We start from the raw sequence: 19,080 nt of genomic DNA, 5'->3' as shown, positions 1-19,080 counted from the left end.
ATAATGAGACAAATATTTATTTTGCAGATATGGGTTAATCAGACCGAAGGTATAGAAATATTTCATGCGCTAATCAGAGTACCTTCAGCAATCAGTATAGTAAATAACTCAGGTAAATTAACATAGGAGAGTTCCCTTATCAGGTTTTAGTCTAAGATATATGTGCATTAAGGACTAATTTGCTCTCCCCCCTCAGATTTGGGCTGGAGCCCAAGATGAGGTTGAGACCAAGGTTCCCTCCCATCAGCTTTCACTGAAGCTGTGCAGGCTTTGCTCCTGGCAGGATCAGACGCCAGGATGAATATTCAGCAGCTTAAATGCCTTTGTTTTCTGTGCTCTGCACCTTTAAATTTCCAAGGGCTCTGCTGTTTTCAGCTCAGACAGCCTTTTTGCATTCAGTTCGCTGCAAGCTGACACAGAAGACACGATGGAGCAGGTTGTGTCTCCTGCTCTGAGCCCTTCACGCCACTCTGGCAGCGTTCAGGGGCCATATTAAGAGCTGCGAGTAATTAGTGAATTCCTCCTGCCCCAGTGCGGTGCAGAGCAGCCGTACCAGGCACTCCTGGCAGGCTGGCAGTGGCCAGAGGGCGTACGTGGTGCCAAGAGCATAGGTGGCTGTGGGAACACTGACCTCCCTGCGGGTCCAGAGGGGTCGAGTGAGAGCCCAAGAAGGGGTCCTGTGTTCAACAGGCCTTCCCAGGGCACTCACCCAAGCTCCTGCAAATCAGCAGTCCCAGGAGACACCTTACAGAATCATTAAGGTTGGATGGGAAAGGCCATCAAGAGCTGCCCAGACTCCTCAGGCTCAGTGTCCCTCACTCTGGTGTCCCCAAACCAGGAGTGGCTGTGCTCCTACCCCAAAGCAGCTCCTATAACTGCATTTCCCCTGCTTTGCTCTGAAAAAGCTCCCGCAGAGGAAACGCAGAGGATCTGCCCTTGCCTCTGTCATGTTTTGGGATCCCAGAGAACAAAAAGCACCGGAGGAATGGCAGGCATTATAGTAACGATGGTGACAAATTTAATTAGAGCAGGAAGCTCTGGAGTGGATTTCAAATGGCAACACGGCATTTTGTGTGAAAGCATTGCCTCGCTCCCCCCACCCCCGCTCCCTCCCTGCCTCCACCACGCGGCTCCATCCAAACCCACCCCACCCTGCGGGATGCATCCCTCTAATTTTCCCACATGTTGTCCCCTTCATCCTTTCCCCACCCCCCCTACACTCCTGAACCAACACATTCCCGCGGTCTGGAAAATGCAACCGTAGAGCAATTCAATAATACAGCGGCCAGATGTGCAACAGTATATCCAACATGTCATTCAAAGGAGCCCTTCAGTGGAGCCGAGACATGCTATCCCGCAATCTTAACTAATACATCCTGAGGCCCTGGAGGAGTTGATGGATGTATACAATTCCCTTTCCTACAGCTGTGGTCCCTTTTAGAGGGGGCATCCAGACTCAACAATAGCCCTGCTGTTGCTTTCAAGACAGAACCTCTTCAGACAAACCGGGCTTAATCCTGACCCCAGTTACGCCCGCCCGGGCTCTGCCGAGGCCGGTGGGGTTTGGGAGCCGAGGGCTGGGAGCAGGATCCAGCCTCATGGAGACGCTGTCTGCAGTTTCACCTTGTGCTACAAGGCTCTGAGAAACCCTGGTAACTGGTTGGAATATAACCACCTTGGGGAAAAGGCAAGCGGAGAGGAGCAGGTAATAAGATTTCTAACTGGTGCTGGTAGAAAGAAGGAAGTAATATAACAGTTTAATTAATCTATGCCTATTAGCGTTATTAAAGAAAACAGGGAGCTATTGGAGATTTACCTCGGAGAATATCATCAAACGGGGACCTTCTGCGGGGAATTTTATGTCTCTGTGCCCAATTTATAACCAGCACGGAGGTGTGGTGTTAGTGACAGCCAGTGCTGAAATGTCACAGTGCTTAGAAGTCATTAGCTGGGGACACAGGGAGAGAGAAAGAGAGGATGGAGGAGGGGACAAGGGAGAAATGGGGAAGGAAGGAAAAGGAATTAATTTAATTAAAAATATCTTTAGAGCCTGTCTCTTGATTTGTGTGGTTTTGGGGCTTGGCAGAGCTGCTGAGAACGGTGTGGAAAGAAAATCAAGGTTGCTGGGGCTTTTTGAAGCTGATAAAAAAAAATAAGCACACTTTTCATGTTCAGGAAGATAAATCCCCATTTTCTCAGTCTCAAGACAATCCAGTTATTTACTGACAGTTTTACTGTGAAATAAAAAGGGCTTTAAGCTTCTTTCTACTTGATGTCTCCATAGCCTGAATATTATTAGATCCCAGCCTGGTGCAGCTGGAGTTTTGGTTAATAAATTTAACGTCATTAGGCAGAAAAGCCTTCGACTGAATGTTGCAATTCTTTTTTTCCCCCCCCACTTTTTTTTTTTTTTTTTTTTTTGCTGTTGCAGTCAGACTGTATGTAGGTGGTAAGAATCAAAAGAAAGGAAGTACGCTTGGCAAATAGGGGAGCGCTAAAAAAAGGTTTTGCTCAGGCTGGGGGTTCAGTGCGAGGGTGTTTCGCCCACAGACGAGGCAAGGCTGAACCCCCCCCGCAGGGGATGCACCCTGACGTGGCGCCGGTTTCACAGCATCTCTCAGGAGAGCAAAACATTCCTGATTTCACAGTGATGGCATGTCTCAGGGTGCTCGTCCCACTCACAGGGGTGACACTGCAGATGGCTGTGCCACCGCCACCACAGCAAGGTCTCGGGTAGCCCCTGGAAGCACCAAGATGCTCAGGGGCTGCCTTGGTGCCACCTCCATGGAGCTGTGCTCAAGGAGGCTTTTCTGAGAAGAGAAGTCTTTTTTCCCACCCAAAATCTGCCTTGAGGCCATTGCAAGGCCAAGTGTTGGCACAGCAAAATGTCTTGGGAGGGCACATGGCTTGTTCTTCCCATGGGGAGCCAGATGCAGCCCCCTGCAGCAGGGCTAGCCCACATGGAAACAGAGCTCCCACCAAAATCCAGGCAGGTTTCTGCTCTCCCCCTCAAAGCTGCCTCCATCTCGTGCCTCCCTCTGCCACCCCCTGTCCCCAGCTGCTGCCCCTGCCATGGCTGAGCCTTCTGCCACCACAAAACACGCCCACTGTGAGAAAGACACTGAGGAAAACATCACAGCACCCCAATTCCCCACCACACACCTCACCTGCCTCTTCCCCAGCTCCTGCCCTGCCACCTTCACACCACATGCAGGTGGAGACCATGGCCAGGCCTTCCCTCCCTGCTGAGCCTGAAACATGGCAGGCTTGGGGGAACGCTTCATTTGGGGGAGATGGTGCTGACATGTCGGCTAAAAACACGTCCCACACGCTGGGTTTCTAACCCCAAAACCTCACAGGTGTTGTGGACACCAAGAGGAAACTTCTGTGGTGGATGTGGGACACTGAGTGACCACCCAGCAGCTCCGCCATAGGCCTCACTCCAGAGAAAACAGTCTCTAAGTCCTTTTACAAAATAAACAGCGGTGGCTGGAAGGAGAGGAGCAGGAGAGGGGTATCAGGGAGATAGCGAGGGGCCAGGGCTGGGCAGGGATGGCTGTGGAGCTGGGGTGCCGGGACAGGAAGGAAGTGGTTGTTGTGGGAGTAACGTCAGGAAGAGCCTCAGCTGGGGCCTCTCGGGGAGAGGGGAGATCTGAGTTCATGGGATGGCTACGGGGAGGAAGCGCTGAGGGAGACGAGCCAAGGGAAGAGTCCAGTGTGGGGATGGGGAATGGTCTGGTGTGGGATGGAGAATGGTCTGGTGTGGGGATGGGGAATGGTCTGGTGTGGGGACAGGGAATGGCCTGGTGAGAGCCCAGTGTGGGGACAGGAAAGGGTCAGGCGTGAGGATGGGGAAGCATCCATTGTGGGGATGGTGAAAGGTCCAGTGAGGGCACAGAGTATAGGCCAGTGTGGAAATGGGGAAGGGTCTGGTGTGTAAATAGGGAAGGGTCCAGTGTGGGGATAGAGAATGATCTGGTGAGGGGACAGAGAATGGTCCAGTGTGGGGATGGGGAAGGTGTGAGCATCCACTTGGGCAGGGGTGTGCTGGGAGACACCTATCGTGGGAGAACAACTGATCCCAAAAGCCTGCTGGATTTGGTTTACTGCCCTGCCAAAGCGATTTCTAACAAAGGTTGTTTTATTTTTTAAAAAAAAATTCCCCGTCTGCTGAATAAAAGCGAAACAAATAACCCCAAGCAGTGAGGCTGGGTGATGAGCAGCAGATGGCTGGTGATAACAGGTACCTTCATACCTGTGCACCCCTAATCCACAGCCTTCCCACTCAGAGCTCCCCAGCTCCATGGCTCTCACCAGCCCAACAGTTCCAGCCCAGCTAGGGGATATGGGAGTGCAGACAGCAGCGAGCTGCTTTAGGGAAATCCAGTTTGGAGCCAAGTCAATGCATGCAGAGTCATTAATCTAGGTCTGGTGCCAATAGGGATGGCTTTGCATTAGCCGGGCCCCTTTGTAGTTCAGACAATCAGTTGCATTCAACCAGCGCAAGATAACGCTGCAGAAAGCTGAGACCATCACAGCTCATTCCTCCTGTAAGGGGCGGGGGGAGAGGATTTACAGGCAAAATAGCATTGCATTAATGGGACTGCTCAGTATTCTGCACAGACGCTGGCGGATAATGTCTTTGCAAACTAACTGCAATAAATTAATTAAATTAATCTACTATGCCGTGCTTGTCCCCACCCAACATCAAATTCAAGGATGATCAGGGTTTGCCTTATCCTCCATAGCCTACGAAAGAATCTGATCTCACTTGCTCTAGAGTTTCTGAGGCACTGAATTGCAAAGTACCACCTGCCTCACTAAACTAATCACCAGCCTGGTGGTTTAGATCACATCAGTTTTACATGTAATTAAGACTGTCCAGGAGGGCATGCAGCTGCTTACATGGTCGTTCCCTCTTATACAGCAACGTGCCTCCTGCTCAGATAGGTGCAATTAAACAAGCCTGTTCACAGTCATTAAGCATTAATGCACCTCATTAGCATAAGAACTGGAAGAAGCTTTGATGCAGGGAACCCCGCAGGAGAAGGAGATAGAGAGAGATGTACATACAGACAGGAAGGCGAAGGGCTGGGCCACCACCTTCTCGTGGCCCCGACCAACCATTCCATCTCCATTTCTCCAAAGCAATGAGCCATGCCGTGCCCTCCTCCCCAGAAATGGGTCTGGGTTATCTTTCTCTCCCCCTCCCCCTCTTTCTAAATTATGCTGGTGGAAAAAAAAAAAAAATACACCACACCAAACTGTTGGGATATTAACCTAGCGAATCCATTAATAAGCTGAACTCTCTGTTGGCTTTGACACAGCACACTAAAGCTTTAAAGAGACAGGGCCCCAGACACTGGAGATAGGGGCAGAGACAACAGCACTAACAAAGAGCCACTGTTGCCACGGCCGTGGCCATCTCGGGTAGGTCCAGCTGTCTTTGGTGTTCTGTTTTCCAGACACAAAGAGCAGACTGAACCGTTTTGGTCTGAATGGCTTTCATTTGATGGTAGAGAAAATGAGAGGGAAGAAAGAAGCTAAGTAAAGTGTCCAGGAGAGGGAGAAAAAAAAGAAAAAAAAAGAAAAAAAGAGAGACAGGAGAGGGAAAAAAGAGCATGGTGTGCTGCAGGTCTCCAGTGAGAAAGGCTGCATCTCCCCCAGAGCACAAAATGGGGCTGTCTCAGGGAGCAAAGGGAAGGCGACATGGTGATTTTGGAGCAGGATGGAAGTGAGGATCCGTGGGCAAGCAGGATGCACACTCCAGGGAAACCAGGATGGATGCTGCCTGTATCTCACCTGCTTGCCCAACACTTTGCACAGCAGTGTACTCAGCACTGCCAGGCCACAGACTGCAAACAGCTTGTCTAGCTGGGTTTTAATCTCAAGGGAACAACCTGTGTTTGTAGAGCCCTTGGCCCCTCTGGGCTCAGAGCCCGTTAGGAGCCTCTAGCCTGGACCAGGCGCGTTATCATGCAGAGCCTCAGCCAGCTTCACTGTCACCATGGCAAGAAATGGGCTCGCACGAGGACGTGAATCAGCTGGAAAAAGTGAATCTCCAAGTGAAATGTCTTCAAGGAACCACCACATGCTACCGTGGAGCCGCTCCAAACCCACACCTCAGCCCAAACTGTATCCCAAGGCATGAATAACACTTCTGCTGCAGCCTCAAGATGCCCACGTCATGCCCTTGCATCTCTACCAGAGGCCAAACCTGCATCCCATAAGCTTGAAAAACAGGCCTGAAACGTCTATTCCAGGTTCCCCCATTATAAAGCACAGCTCTGAAAGCCAGAGATGGAAGCTGAGACTGGATAAATCAGTACCTACCCACTGGAGAGCCACACGGGCTCGTCCCTACAATGCGCTCTCTGGCCTCCATCTAGTCCAGCTCGTAAGTGATAAAAGCGTCCACGACTGCAGCTCTCATCTGGGAAGAAGAACAAACAACCCAAGTAGATCTTACCACTGGGAAATGGTTTCTAAGGGTCTCCAGAGATATCCTCTTTCCTACGCTCATTCCATTAGTGCTGTGCATGCTCCATTGTCCCAGTCTCGCCCTCCTTAGTGGTTACATCCTACAAACACAAAGAGATTTCGAATCCCCCGTAGCTCTTTGGCCCATGATGATAATAATTTTCCCTCCTTGAGCACCTTTTATCTAGAGATCTGGAAGCATCTCTCTGGCATTAATAGCTATTAGCTTCTCCACCATCGTGCAACATAAGGTGAGCACTGTTACATCTCACAGCTGAGGGGAACTCGGGCACAGCACAATTAGGAATTCACTCCTGCCAAGTGGTACATCCTCTTGTGCCCTATCAATGGCACAGAGGTGGTGGTGTTCAGTCCCTGGATGAATCTGGTTAAATCCTAAAAGATTTGCCAACAGCGTCAGCAAGAGGAAGAGATCCCAGGCTTGTGCCTGAGTCACCAAACCCTCTGTTTTCCCTTCTGTGCCTAGAGAAGTCAATGGAAAGTCTCCCATGGATGGTAATGGGAAATTCAGGCTTTTTGAGTCAGTAAACAGCTTTTTTTTTGAGGGGGGGGTGTGGGGAGGTTTGGGCAAAGAGGCTTTTACTGCACAGTCATTTTGATAAACCAAGGAGCCGAGCTTTTACCCAGCAACAGGCTGGGAGAATGACTGATGGAGACCATGACCCCAGTGAACCACAGCCTTGCTCCCCCAGTCCCTTCCCATTTGCCTTTTGTAATTACAATTAGTAGTGGGGGCTGGCAGGTGGGGGAAAAATGAAATAAAATAAACTAGAAACCCCTCCTGCCCCGCTGCCAGCCCCTCATTGTCTGCAGAGGCTGGCTGGGGCTCTGCACACTGCAGTCCTCTGCCCATTGTACTGCTGAGAACATGCGAACAGACGCTCTCGGGCGATGGGTTTTATTGAACGCAACTTCAATGGCAAATGGAGAGAGAAAAGGGGGGGGGGGGAGAGGAAAGGAAAAAAAACATAAAAAAAGCCTTGAAAATCCATGCCAAAAAAAAGAGGTGGGGAGGGTGTTTTTTAATGCAATCAATGGCTCCTTCCTATAACTCTGCCTGTTGTGAGGAAATTTCTTTCCAGTAGCAGCCAGCAGCAGTCCCAAGGCTGTGACATTGCTGTAACGCTTGGAGCTCAGCTCTCTATCTCTGGCAGCAGCCCCGTCTTTTTGTCATTATTGGCTGTGATTGCAGGGGGTGCACGCCAGCTCGCCGAGTGCTGAGATATTGCTGCCTTCCCCTCCCTCTGGACAACCTGCCCTCAGAGAGGAGTTTGGGGAGGGGATGAGGGTGAAACAGGGAGCTGAATTCTCTCTGCCTCCCCTGAGTACGCTCTGATCCAAGCCCACATGGATAGGTAGAGGTCCCCAAGGCCCTTTTCGGAAAGCTCATTAGGAAAGTAGTGACAGATGCATTAGCTATTAAAAAAAGGCGGGGGGAAAAGCTATCATAGAACTTTAAAAAAAAGCAGCAGCAGCCACCCGACAGTTTTATTGCTGTCAGATCCCTTTTTTTGTGGGCACGTTGCAAAGCAGGAGAGGTTTGGGTAAATATCTGACGCACGCACGCACTTCCCATGCTCTGGGCTGTCTGTCAATAATCCAGCCAGGGTATTTCTCACACCCTCAGGAGGCAGCTGCCAGCTCTGCCCATTGCCACTGCAGCTACTCACCCTTCCTATCCACCCCCAGCACCTCCTGGAGAGGAGGTTTTGGAACAGGCATGTCTGGCTGCATGCAAAGCTGCGGGAAGAATCTGCCAGGATGCCACAGGGGGTGAAAAAAAATGGGCGTCAGCTGCTGCCATCTCTGACTCCAAGCTGCAGCCTGGGGAGGACAGGTCTTGGCATGAGATGTTCCCTCCTGATCTAAGCAGAGGCTGCTGAGATGGAGATTGAGTCTTGCATGCCGGGACCTGCTGTCCCTGCAAGCTCCAGCAATGCTCTCCATGAAAGGACAGGTCACACTGTGCAGCTGCACTGGACACCCAGGCCTCTGTCTCTGTCCCACACCCCACACCACAGCCCAGAGCCCTCGGAGCTCAGGGAACAGGTGTACACACATCAGTGGGAGGAGCTGCTTCCCTGCACCCAGGGTGAGTGACACATCTGGCAACAGCTGGAAGCCACAAAGCCCCACGTAGGGACCAGGGACCGGGCAGGAGGAAGGTGGGAAATGCTGGCTACTGGATGAAGATGCTCTGGATGGAGGTCTGTGGTGGGCAGAGGGGCAGATGATAGGGATGATGAGGCAGGATGATGGCATGGGTTTTGTCCCTCCCCATCCTATGAACCAAACAGGCCACCACTGCTCTTACACCTGTGTGAAGAGCAGAGCCCAGGTAGCAACAGAAGAACAACAGATGTTGCACCTGCATGATGGCTCCCGAACGGCGCCAGACGAGCTGGAATTCACATCTGAGCCACAACGGCAAAGCTCTTCCCACAGACAGCAGTGGGAAACAGGGATCAAAACACCACTTCCACACACAGGCTCCCAACACTGGGTCCTGCCTCCACACACTGCATTTTCCACAGAGCATCCTCATCACTATGAGACAGTCAAGCCAAACATGTTCCCCCTCTAAGACCTCAGCATCCCTCAAAAAGTGGGCACAGATATTTCAAAAGGAACTATGGGGGTACCAGAGGCAGCCATCAGCCTGTGCCCCCCACCCTCACCTCCTGCCACCTCCCAACCACAGTCAGGAGGCAGAAACCTTGCTGGAGGAAAACAGCAGCAGCAGCAACCGTCCCCCTCGGTCGGGTTTTAAATGGCTCTCAGATCCCTTCAAACAAATCTAAATGCACCGATCCTATTGTGTGCATAAATCTTTGCACCGGGGCCTGCACGCCTCCACACTATTGATAAAGAGAAACGAGTCTTAAATATTTAATGAGCGAATAAACCCGTTAAGAGGATATGATTAACTGCACGCCACGGCTCTGCATTTAAGGTGTCCCTGCTGTACCTTTAGAGGGGTTTTATTTTTAAGGGAAATCGGCAGCAGCAGCTGGTGGAAGCGAGCAGCCGGGCTGTGCGGGTGCCGCACGGACGGGAACGCCGGCACAACGCTCACTCCGGAGGCATAAATATGCCACGGGAGCCCAGGCTGTTCAGGGGGGCTGGGGGGGCTGTACTGACCCAGCCCGATGGCAGGGAGGGCAGAAAACAGAGCCAAGGAGGTTTGAGGTTTTAGGTGAGGTGGCAGGAGCCAGGCTGTCGGTTAGAGAAGACACGTGAACTCCGCACCTTTCCATCTCGCCCGGCAGCGAGGGGGCTGCTGGGGGGGATCAGGAGACCTTGGAGTTATTTCCAGCTGAACCACGGAGCTGGAGTGTGACCTTGGGCAAGTCACTTACGGTCACCCTCTGCCTGGAGTCGAGCTCTGTGAGAGGCAACTGGAGTCTTGCCTGCCGAGGGCGCGGATCGAGGCAGTGTTGGGTGCCAGGATGGTTGAACCTTCCTTTTCTCCACCTCCACCGAGCTGGCAGCAGCCTCAGCACGGGGCTGGAGCACTGAGGGCCAGGGTACAACACACCAGCCAGCCCACAGGATGTTTCTCAGGCACACAGAGAGCAGCTGATGGAAGATTTTATGAAACCAAGTGCTATAAATGTCCCCTTGCTATGTGACTTTTTATGTTTCTAAATTATTTTGATCATTATTTTTTACCAGAGTGAGGTGAATAATACACAACAAACCACCGTGAATCATCAGTCCAGTTTTTAGATATGTTAAATTTAGCTGTTTCGGTGCCACCTTTTTGTTTATATTCTCCAAGTATTTCTTGCCAACAAGTTACCGGCAGGGATTTTTGGCCAGGAAGGGGAAGAAAAAAGAAAAAAAAAAAAAAGTGAGACAGACTGTTAATTTCTGTTAACTTTAAGCATCAACGAAAGATCCTGGAAGAAAGTGAGTTTCAAATTCTTAACTGCAACAGTTTCCCTCCCCAAACCTCAAGTCTAAAAATTAAGGCTGCCCAATCGGGAAGCCAAAACCCATCATGTGATGTGAGATCCCAATTAAAAAGACTCTCATTCTTGAGACCGAGTACTCACAAAAGAGCAAAGACCGCGAATTATTTGCAGAAATTATCTGGAGAACAATTTTGAATAATGAATACGATGGGGGAAATCGCAGTCACTTGGAATACTTAATGCAACTACAAAAAAAATCACCAACAATTTGCGAACAGAAAAGAGGTGAAACACATGGAATAGATCATTTAGCACAATCCTGCCACCACCAGTGACTATTCCAAATGACCAAGGCCCCTGCCTGGCTGTAAATGCTGCAGGAATTAGCAATAGAGACTGATGGACAGATGGAAGTCATGCTTGGAGATACACTTAATCAAAGAGGCTGTGCCACCACAGCCAACACGCCCGTGACCTGGTAAAATCAGGGTGAAATAACTCGGGAAACAGGATGTTCAAAGCAGCCCCGGGCAGGAGGAAGGGATGCTCCGGGTGACGCAGCCAAGCGGAGAGCAGCTGGAGAGGAAGAGGAGCTTTGACACATGCTGGCCAAATCCCAAGAGGCACAAGCACAGAGGAACACCAAGGACAAGCTTCTGTGTGATTGTGGCTGGTGGAAGGGGTGGGAGATGCCCAGGGAAAGGAGAGGTTCCAGGTAGGTCTGGATTAAACACAGGTGGGTGCTGCATCACCAAATGATGGCTTTGCCATAGGAAATATAGTCCCGTCAGCCAGGGACTGTGAGTATCCAGGTATCCCCAGGGTCTGAAGCTGAGAGATGGGGCTCCAGCAGAACCCACTCTGCTTCTGCCACCTCCCTTCAAGTGCTGGGCTGAGCTAAACTCTGGCCTCACGCTGAGAGCTGCTCCCATGGCCGTGCTTAGAGTATGCAGGACCTGCAAGAATCTGCTGAAAACTGAATGGTCTTTCTTGTCCAGGAGCCAAAATCTGTCTCTTTGGTCGATTTACTTTATCACAGCACAAGCTCTGCATTTCACCTACCAGCAACGAGCATGGAGGCCAAAACCTCAGCACTGCCTGTAGTGTCCAGCTGGGAGGAAGAATCTAAAGGGAGAAGGCAGGGAGAATTTGGGGGACAGGAGGAGGCAAAGGAGAAAGGGTTTTGGAGGACATTGGGGGACCACAGCAGGGCATGGAGGAGATGGGGACCTTGTAGGGCCAGGCAAAGTCTGCAAGCACCGCTCAGGTGGAGAGATGCTGGGCTCTTCCCTGCACCAATACTGAGAGAGGAAGAGCAGCAAAGGTCTGGTAGAGATGGAGCTTTTTCACATCCCAGCCTGGTCAGCTGACATTTATCAGGGTAACAAAAGGATACAGCCTGATCACAAGACAGGCTGACAGTGCATCTTCCCCTTCTGGGGAGGAAAGTCAAGAGCCAAAGTTGTAAAAAGTAGTCCAGTCATCTTTCGTATCTTTTCCTTCCTGCAGTTTGATGCGTGCAGGGATATTTCCCCTGCTTCTTTGAAATGAAAGACGAAAAAGAAAGCAGAAAATTCTGCATTTTAGGTGCAGGAATTAAAAATAAATCAAATTCTTCCAATGTTTCAGGTCAAATATTCCCCAAAGCTTCTGTTCTGACAATCTAAGAATGTAGAAGCTACATCTCTTCAACTCCCTTGAATTCATCAGGATGTTGCTATCAATCTGTAGCTTCAACAAGCCTGGCTGAGGATGCTCAGGAAAGCCTGGTTGTTATATGCCTGGACTGCGGCAACCAGAGAACCACTCAGGAACTGAGAGACTCATTATTTGTTATTAACTCACCTGGAATCTCTGATTTCTTACATGCTATTTTGCTACTTGGCTGCAGAGCGAAACAGCTCCTCAAAAAATAGAAAAAGGAAAAAGTGAACCACCCAGCAGCAAAGGATCATATTTCTAGTGGATTCTAGTAGGTCACCAGCAACTGCATCAAAAGAGTGTCCTGGGGGCTTCAGTGTTTGCTTCTTGTGCCCCTTTATTTACTGTTGGTTCCCTCTGTGGCAGCAATACCAGCCCCTGCAGAGACTGCCCTGTTCCAGCCTCTGCTTTTCCAGGTTTAGGCACTGGGTATTTATTGCATTTGGCTGTTTTCAGAGCGTGGGTGTTTGCTTCACATGTCCCCATAGAGCAGAATCCCCTCGGAAAACTGTTCCAGGCAGGAAACTGCTTCTGCTCCTGGTCAGGGAATCACATGGGGAAAATCAGTTTCTTTTTCAAAAAATCCTCCAAGTGAAGAGTTTGTTCCGGAGAGATGGAGAACAGAGATTCCCATGGGCTCTGCTCCTGCCTGTCTGATGGATTCCCCCCAGCATCAATTTGGCTGGTACAGTGGTTGCTATAATGAATTTTTAGGGATAACAATTTGTTGGGATAATGACTTTAGGTGCACAGGGCACTTCTATGCCCCAGCTCTCCTACAGCATCTGCCTGTTACCTTGCTAACCTCGCAGACAGAGAAACTGAGGCACAGGGCTGGCTCTGGAGAGGGACAAGGCTCCAGCAGCACCTCCAATTGCAGCACTCAGGTGCTCCATGGATGCTCCAGCATCACCCACCCAACCTGGCTGAACTTCCCAAGGTCCCCCAACAAGAGATCTCCTGTGTCCCCTCTGTCCCCAGCTCAGCTCCCATGAGCTGCTGGCCCTGGTCCCTCTCTTGGGCATCACTTTCTGCCTCTGGCACCCAGCAAACTCCTCTCCCTAGCTCCTCTCCCAACAGTGGGCTCTGCCCCACTGATCTCGGGGTGCCCCCTGTGCCAGCACCATCCCCAGGAGGGCATCACAGCAGGGCTGGTGCATCTCCACAGTGGCTGGGGACAGCAGGGAGGACAATGACATTTGCTGCAGGAGCCTGACATTGAACCCAGCCAGTCAGAACGGCGGGTGTTTTGCTGGCAAGGGTAGAGGCTCTGCTCTGACACCGTCAGCGAGGGGACAGGAGAGGGAGGGGAAAGGAAAAAAGCCGAAGCAGCAGCCAGACAGCTGCCTCTTCCTCCTCCTCCTTTTGTGCAGAAATGTGGTTTTGTTTGTCAGTCAAACAGATTGTTTTCTCCTTCTTTGCAGGCCAATTGTTTCTGCTCCTGCAAGATAAGGGATTGAAAAGGGCTATATTTTTATGGCACTGAATCCAGGCCCTTCGAATTGGAGGGGAGACATCAAGTGGGAGAGGGATGCCGGTTCAAACCAACACTCCTCTCCCCAGCTCCACTCTCCAATCCCATTTCCACCCCCATTTTCCTTTTTTCTCCTTCCTTCTCCCGCCTGGAGCTGCCTCTCAGCCCTCTCACTATTTAATCTCCGTCTCTCCAGTGGACTCAGGAGGTTTACACAGCTTCATCCTCTTTGCACCATCTGCTGAAAAGAATCCGCCTTTCCCCTGCTGCTCTGTCCAGCGGCTCCTCCTGCCACCCTCCCCCTAAAAATGGGGAAAGCAGAGCCAGTGCCACTGCATGTGACATCCAGAAGAGCAAAACCCAGGATGGGGAGGTTTCCTTTTCTGCGAAGGATTTGCCCAGAAAGCACCTCGGAGAGCCAGACCCCAGAGCGTGGCAGGAGCAGGATGCAGAGATGAGAGAAGAAAATGATCAATAAGAGCAAGCCCAGGCCAGGGTAAGACAGCAGAATCCTCTCTGGGCTTCTACAGTGGGTTCAAGGAGCCTGTGTCCAGTCTTCCTCTTCTTTCTTGTTGAACTCCCCCAAATCCACAGTCCAGACGGGATGCCGTGACTCCCAGTGAAGGAAAAGCTGGAGCGATGACCTCTGAATGACCGCCAGCATCCCCAGGCTAAAGGACCTGGAGAAGGTCCTTGCTCCAGGGACCACCAGGGCTAGAGGCATCCTCACCCTCGCTGTATCCCAAGCACGAGTCCTTTGCTCCCATGCGCTGATCACATCGCACACCGAGGGAGGATTTGCCTCTCCTCCTTGGGGGATGAGAGCCTAGAAGGGGGCAGAGTGGTTCATATCCAACTCATAAGCCTCTCAGAGCTCAGGCTTGAGGACTGAGATTCACTCAATTAATTTTGCTTTGGCAAAAAGTCCATTTTTATTGCTATTTCATGCCTTCAGTATAGATTTTCCCTGCTCGTCTCAAAGGGATAATAAAACCCGACTCGTTCTTTTTATAAAAGTCTCACACTCCCTCTCTCACTAGGCTCTGTGTTCCCCAGCTAGAGATGTAAATTTAAAGGGGAAATGCTGTCATTTAAAACAAAACAAAACCAAAAAAAGCAACTCAGAAAGCCCAGCTTTGAGCATATTCCAGCTCTCAAAACTAGGCCGTGCAACCAAAGCAAAAACCAAGCTGCCACCTTCCCGCGGTGAAGCGGCATTCCCGCAGTGATCCCAACCTCCCCCAGGGGAACTGGGGGTGACTGCCAGCCCCAGGAAGCCACTCTCCATCTTGCAGGGCTGGTGGTGGCCCTCTGCTTGCTGGGACGTGTAGTTTTTGCCAGCTGGGTGCTGGTGGGCGCAGGTGGTGAGCGCTGCTTGGAGCGAGCTCCTTGTGCCTGGATGTGATGCTGGAAGCTCAGCACCTGCACCTGCCTCCCACCTCCTCCTCCTCCTCCTGCTCCACACCAGGTGAAAGCTTCGCTGCTGCTGGACCAGTCCTCCTGAGGGAAATCCCAAATCCACGCTATTCTGAGCAGGTGGATTTGGAGCGTGTTTTCAAGCAGGCAGTGGGACAGGATGGTGGCAGGACAATGCACAGCTCTGCCTGCTCCACCCCAGCTGCGATGCATCCTGCCTGCTCTTTGGAAGGGCTGTAGCTGTGGAGGATCCCTCTGAGAGGTGAAGAAGGGAAAGGGAAACTGCCTTTGCCTCGTGCCCTGCTGCCATGACCTCCTGGGGGGGATAGGATGCAAGCAGCGGAAGCCAAGTGGAAGTCTTGTCATCAGTGGGTGGCAGCAATTGCCTGGGGACAGGGCGGGGTCCCCAGCACCATCAGGATTTAAGAGCAGGTTACACCGAGGTGCACTGGCACGGCTGATGCAGCCCTCTAGGACAGACTCAAGCCTCCTGCCTTGGCTGTGTGTCTGATTTGCATAAATCCACCATCACTGGGACTCTGCTGCCTGAGCAGGAACCAGGAGCAAATCCAAAACAGAGCGAATCCAAAGCAGAGCGAAGCTGCGCGAGGCAGGAGAAGCCACACAGGTGCCCACACTGTGCCAACCCGGCACAGGACCAGACTGTGCCAAAAGGTCACAGCCAAACCTTTCATATCCAAATGTTTCTCTTTCTCCCCATCCTGTATCCTTCTCCTGCACCCCCCCTGCCAGGCTGCCTGCACGTCCTGGCTGCCAAGAACTCGGGGCCCTGCCTGCATCTGGCAGGGCAGGCAGTGCCCACGGTGAGAGGAAACGCACAGCTCGCTCTGCTCCTGCAGGTGTGCCTCAAGCAGACAAAAGTTGTAGGGCAGCTAACAAGGATGAGAAGGAGAGGAAAGACAAGAAAACCCCAGGTGACACCACACTCCCTGGCTAACTGATGATCCAGCACCTCCAGGCTCACCCCTGGTGCCCCCAGCAAGGCTGTGGCACAGCTCCATCAGTTAAACCAAATTTGTGCCATTTCCTCTGATGGCAGAACAAATGGTCCTTCCCCGTCGTGAGCTGCCAAGCCTGAGGGATGCTACAGAAAAGAATCCTGCACCTCCCGCATTTCGGGGGAAAATCAGTTGGAGTTCCTAGATTTTCCTGCAGAGCCCTCACAGGATTCAACCCTCCAGGCTGGAAAATCCTTAGTGCGCGCTGACAACCTCTGCAGCTCAGGCAGAGGCGAGAGATGATTAAGACTGGCTGAAATCTCCCAGGACTCTGACATCTGAGAGGCCCCATGCAAGGCAGAGAACCACCCCAGGCTGCTCCTTGCAACCTGCAACTCCCCTCACCTTAGCACGGAGCTGAAGGGAGACCAGGGACCCAGCGGGGCCAGGAACCAGGTCACCGCTGCTGGTTTCCAGGCAGCAAAGGTTTGGAAGAGCAGAGGATCATTTAGCAGAGCGACAGTGAAGGTTCAGAGCAGAGCCTTCAAATTACACGCTACAGAGCACTTTTCCTGCCTAAAAGGTCTCTGAAATGACTGTGGCGGCTCTGAAACGAAGCACTCTGTATGCAATTGTTCCCTGGGGCTTGCAGCGGAGACAGAGCCGGGAGAGGAGAGGTGGGTCTGCGGTCCCTGGCACGGGCAGCTCCTCATCAGACGAGGATACACACTTCTTCTGGGCTCCACAGCACAGCACTGCTGCTTCCCTAAATCTCCCTGGTGGTTTCTACCAGTTGTGGTATTTTATTTTTTTTATTTTTTTTTTTTCTCTCACTTCCTGCCTTGAACTTCACACAGCTCCTGGCCAGGGCTGCAGAGCTGCTGCTCAGGGTGTGGGTTGGTGCTCCCAGCCCCGTGCACAGACCCTCATTAAACCCCTCACCATCATCACTCGCCACGCCTCGAGGCACACCTCAATCCCATGGGGAGCAGGGAGGGAAGAGCACTCAGGGGGAACATGTCCTTTTCTCCATTTCACTTGGCTTCTTCCCATCTTTCTCCACTCCATCTCCCAGCAGCTTGAGGTCCATTTTCATCAGGCAGTGACAGTCACCGGGAGAAGCAGCCTCAGCACCGGCAGGCACCACACAGAGCCAACCTGTGCCTCGCCCACCGCAGGTCCCCCCACCCTCTGCCACCAGCTCACAGGTGACAGCACCCACATCCGCTCAGCCACCTGGGGCAGACACACTGCCACCCTGGGAAAGGCAGCTGTGGGGTAGAAGCTCTCCACAAAGTCCTGGCACATAGCAGGGAACCATTTCTGCACCATCAAGGAGGCTCCAGCGATGCCCAGGAGCTGGGGCAGCTGGAGTTGAGCTGGGAGAGCCCTTGGAAGGGCACCACCAGTGATGCCCTCCCTCGGCTGGCACACGGCCCTAGGAGCACTCTCCCATGCAAAACCCCGATGTTGTGTTTGTTCCTCCACACCATCATTTTGGGAGGTCACCTGAGGGCAGCCAACACGGGCACCGCTGGCAGCCAAGGGTAAAGCGGGCAGGGGCCAGAGACCACAAGAGCTTTCAGCAAGCCAAGATCTGCTCACATCTAAGGGATGGCATCACTCTCCATCAAAGGCAGTGGGGAACAAACAGGCACCCCAACAGCATCCCCCTCTGACGTCAGTGAGAACCTCCGGCAGGTCTGCAACATCAGCCACGCTTCCAGCGGCCAGAGAGCCCTCGGGATGCCGACCCCAGGGGCAGCTCAGCACCTCTGTAGGGATCCCAGCGCCACGCTCAAGGTGCTGCTCCAGCTGCACATTTCCAGGGAGAGTGGGAATGGGGACACACACACACACACTCACACACACACACACAGAGGAATTTAAATGGAATTTCACAGCTGCAGCAAGAGGGCACAGGAGGGGCTCAGGGCTGTCTATCCAAGATGCACCATTACCATGTCCCCGCTCGGCATTTCGGCACCACCGGCCGGGAGCACCGCGGCCACCCGCACCCGCGGGACCGGGGGGGCCGGGGAGCCCCTCCGTGACGTCACCGAGCCAGGAGCAGGCTCGCGTTTTGGGGGGATACCAGGCGGGTTTGGGGGGGGAACTGGGGGGGGCCGGAACGCGCTAGGGTTGGAAATACGAGTGCGGTGCGGTGGGAGCGCGGGCGGAAGGGAAGGGAAGGGAAGGGAAGGGAAGGGAAGGGAAGGGAAGGGAAGGGAAGGGAAGGGAAGGGAAGGGAAGGGAAGGGAAGGGAAGGGAAGGGAAGGGAAGGGAAGGGAAGGGAAGGGAAGGGAAGGGAAGGGAAGGGAAGGGAAGGGAAGGGAAGGGAAGGGAAGGGAAGGGAAGGGAAGGGAAGGGAAGGGAAGGGAAGGGGATGTGGCGGCGGGTTCGCGGTGCCACAGCGGGCCCGGCGGGAGCTTGCAGCCGCAGCTGCGACGCGAAGCCCCGGGGAAGTAACGGGGCGGGGGGCAGGGCCCCCCCCACCTCCGGCAGCGCCCCGCTCGCCCGGCCCCTCCGCTCCCCTCGCTCCCTCCGCCGGCCCCTATCACCAGCCGCCCTCCCCGGGCCCTCCCCGGGTTCGGCGGCCCGCCCGGTTCCCCCGGAGCCGCGTCCGGGGCCCTACTTACCTGGCGGGCCGAGCCCCGCTGCCTCTCAGCGGCGGCGCTGGGGGGGGGCGGGCCCGGCGGCCATGCCCGGGCGGCCGCGCCGCTCTCCCGCGCCGTGCGAGCCGCCTCAGCGGTGTCAGCGGGCGGGAGCCCCGCGCGGCGCCGGGAGCGAGGGGGGGGACGGCGGGGGCATGACCGAGCGCCGTCGGAAGTGCACGCGCGCCCGCCGCCTGCCCGCGACCGCGGCGACACCTGCCGGCAGCGCCGCCGCTGGCACCGGGAACGGCACCGGGAACGGCACCGGGAACGGCACCGGGAACGGCACCGGGAACGGCACCGGGAACGGCGGCGGGGGCTGCGCACAGCGGGGGCAGCGGGGCGGGCAGCGGGGCACGGCACACTGGGCAGGGAGGGCACGGCACACCGGGCAATGGGGCACGGTACACCGGGCAGCGGGGCGGGCGCTGGGCATGGCATAGCGGGAATCGGGACAT

At 53.5% G+C, this 19,080-nt stretch overlaps 1 protein-coding gene across 3 annotated transcripts in view; it reads right to left on the bottom strand.

Annotated features, from left to right (window-relative positions):
* The window catches only part of RAI1 (retinoic acid induced 1), a 74,056-nt gene extending 55,358 nt beyond the window's left edge, over window positions 1-18,698 (bottom strand). For 2 of the 3 annotated variants that reach the window (XM_088063800.1, XM_088063798.1), the window contains exon 1: window positions 18,608-18,698. The gene's annotated coding sequence lies outside the window, so the exon portion shown is untranslated. Of the gene's footprint in view, window positions 1-6,333; window positions 6,535-18,607 lie in introns of those variants that run through there. The other variant, XM_088063797.1, reaches the window with a different exon arrangement.
* Between the last annotated feature and the right edge of the window lie 382 nt (window positions 18,699-19,080).

This window comes from Pseudopodoces humilis, chromosome 18, assembly GCF_049639895.1.
Source record: "Pseudopodoces humilis isolate 2021_Gansu_Grassland_sample_001 chromosome 18, ASM4963989v1, whole genome shotgun sequence".
Lineage (NCBI taxonomy): Eukaryota > Metazoa > Chordata > Aves > Passeriformes > Paridae > Pseudopodoces > Pseudopodoces humilis.
This window is presented reverse-complemented; position numbering and strand designations above follow the sequence as displayed.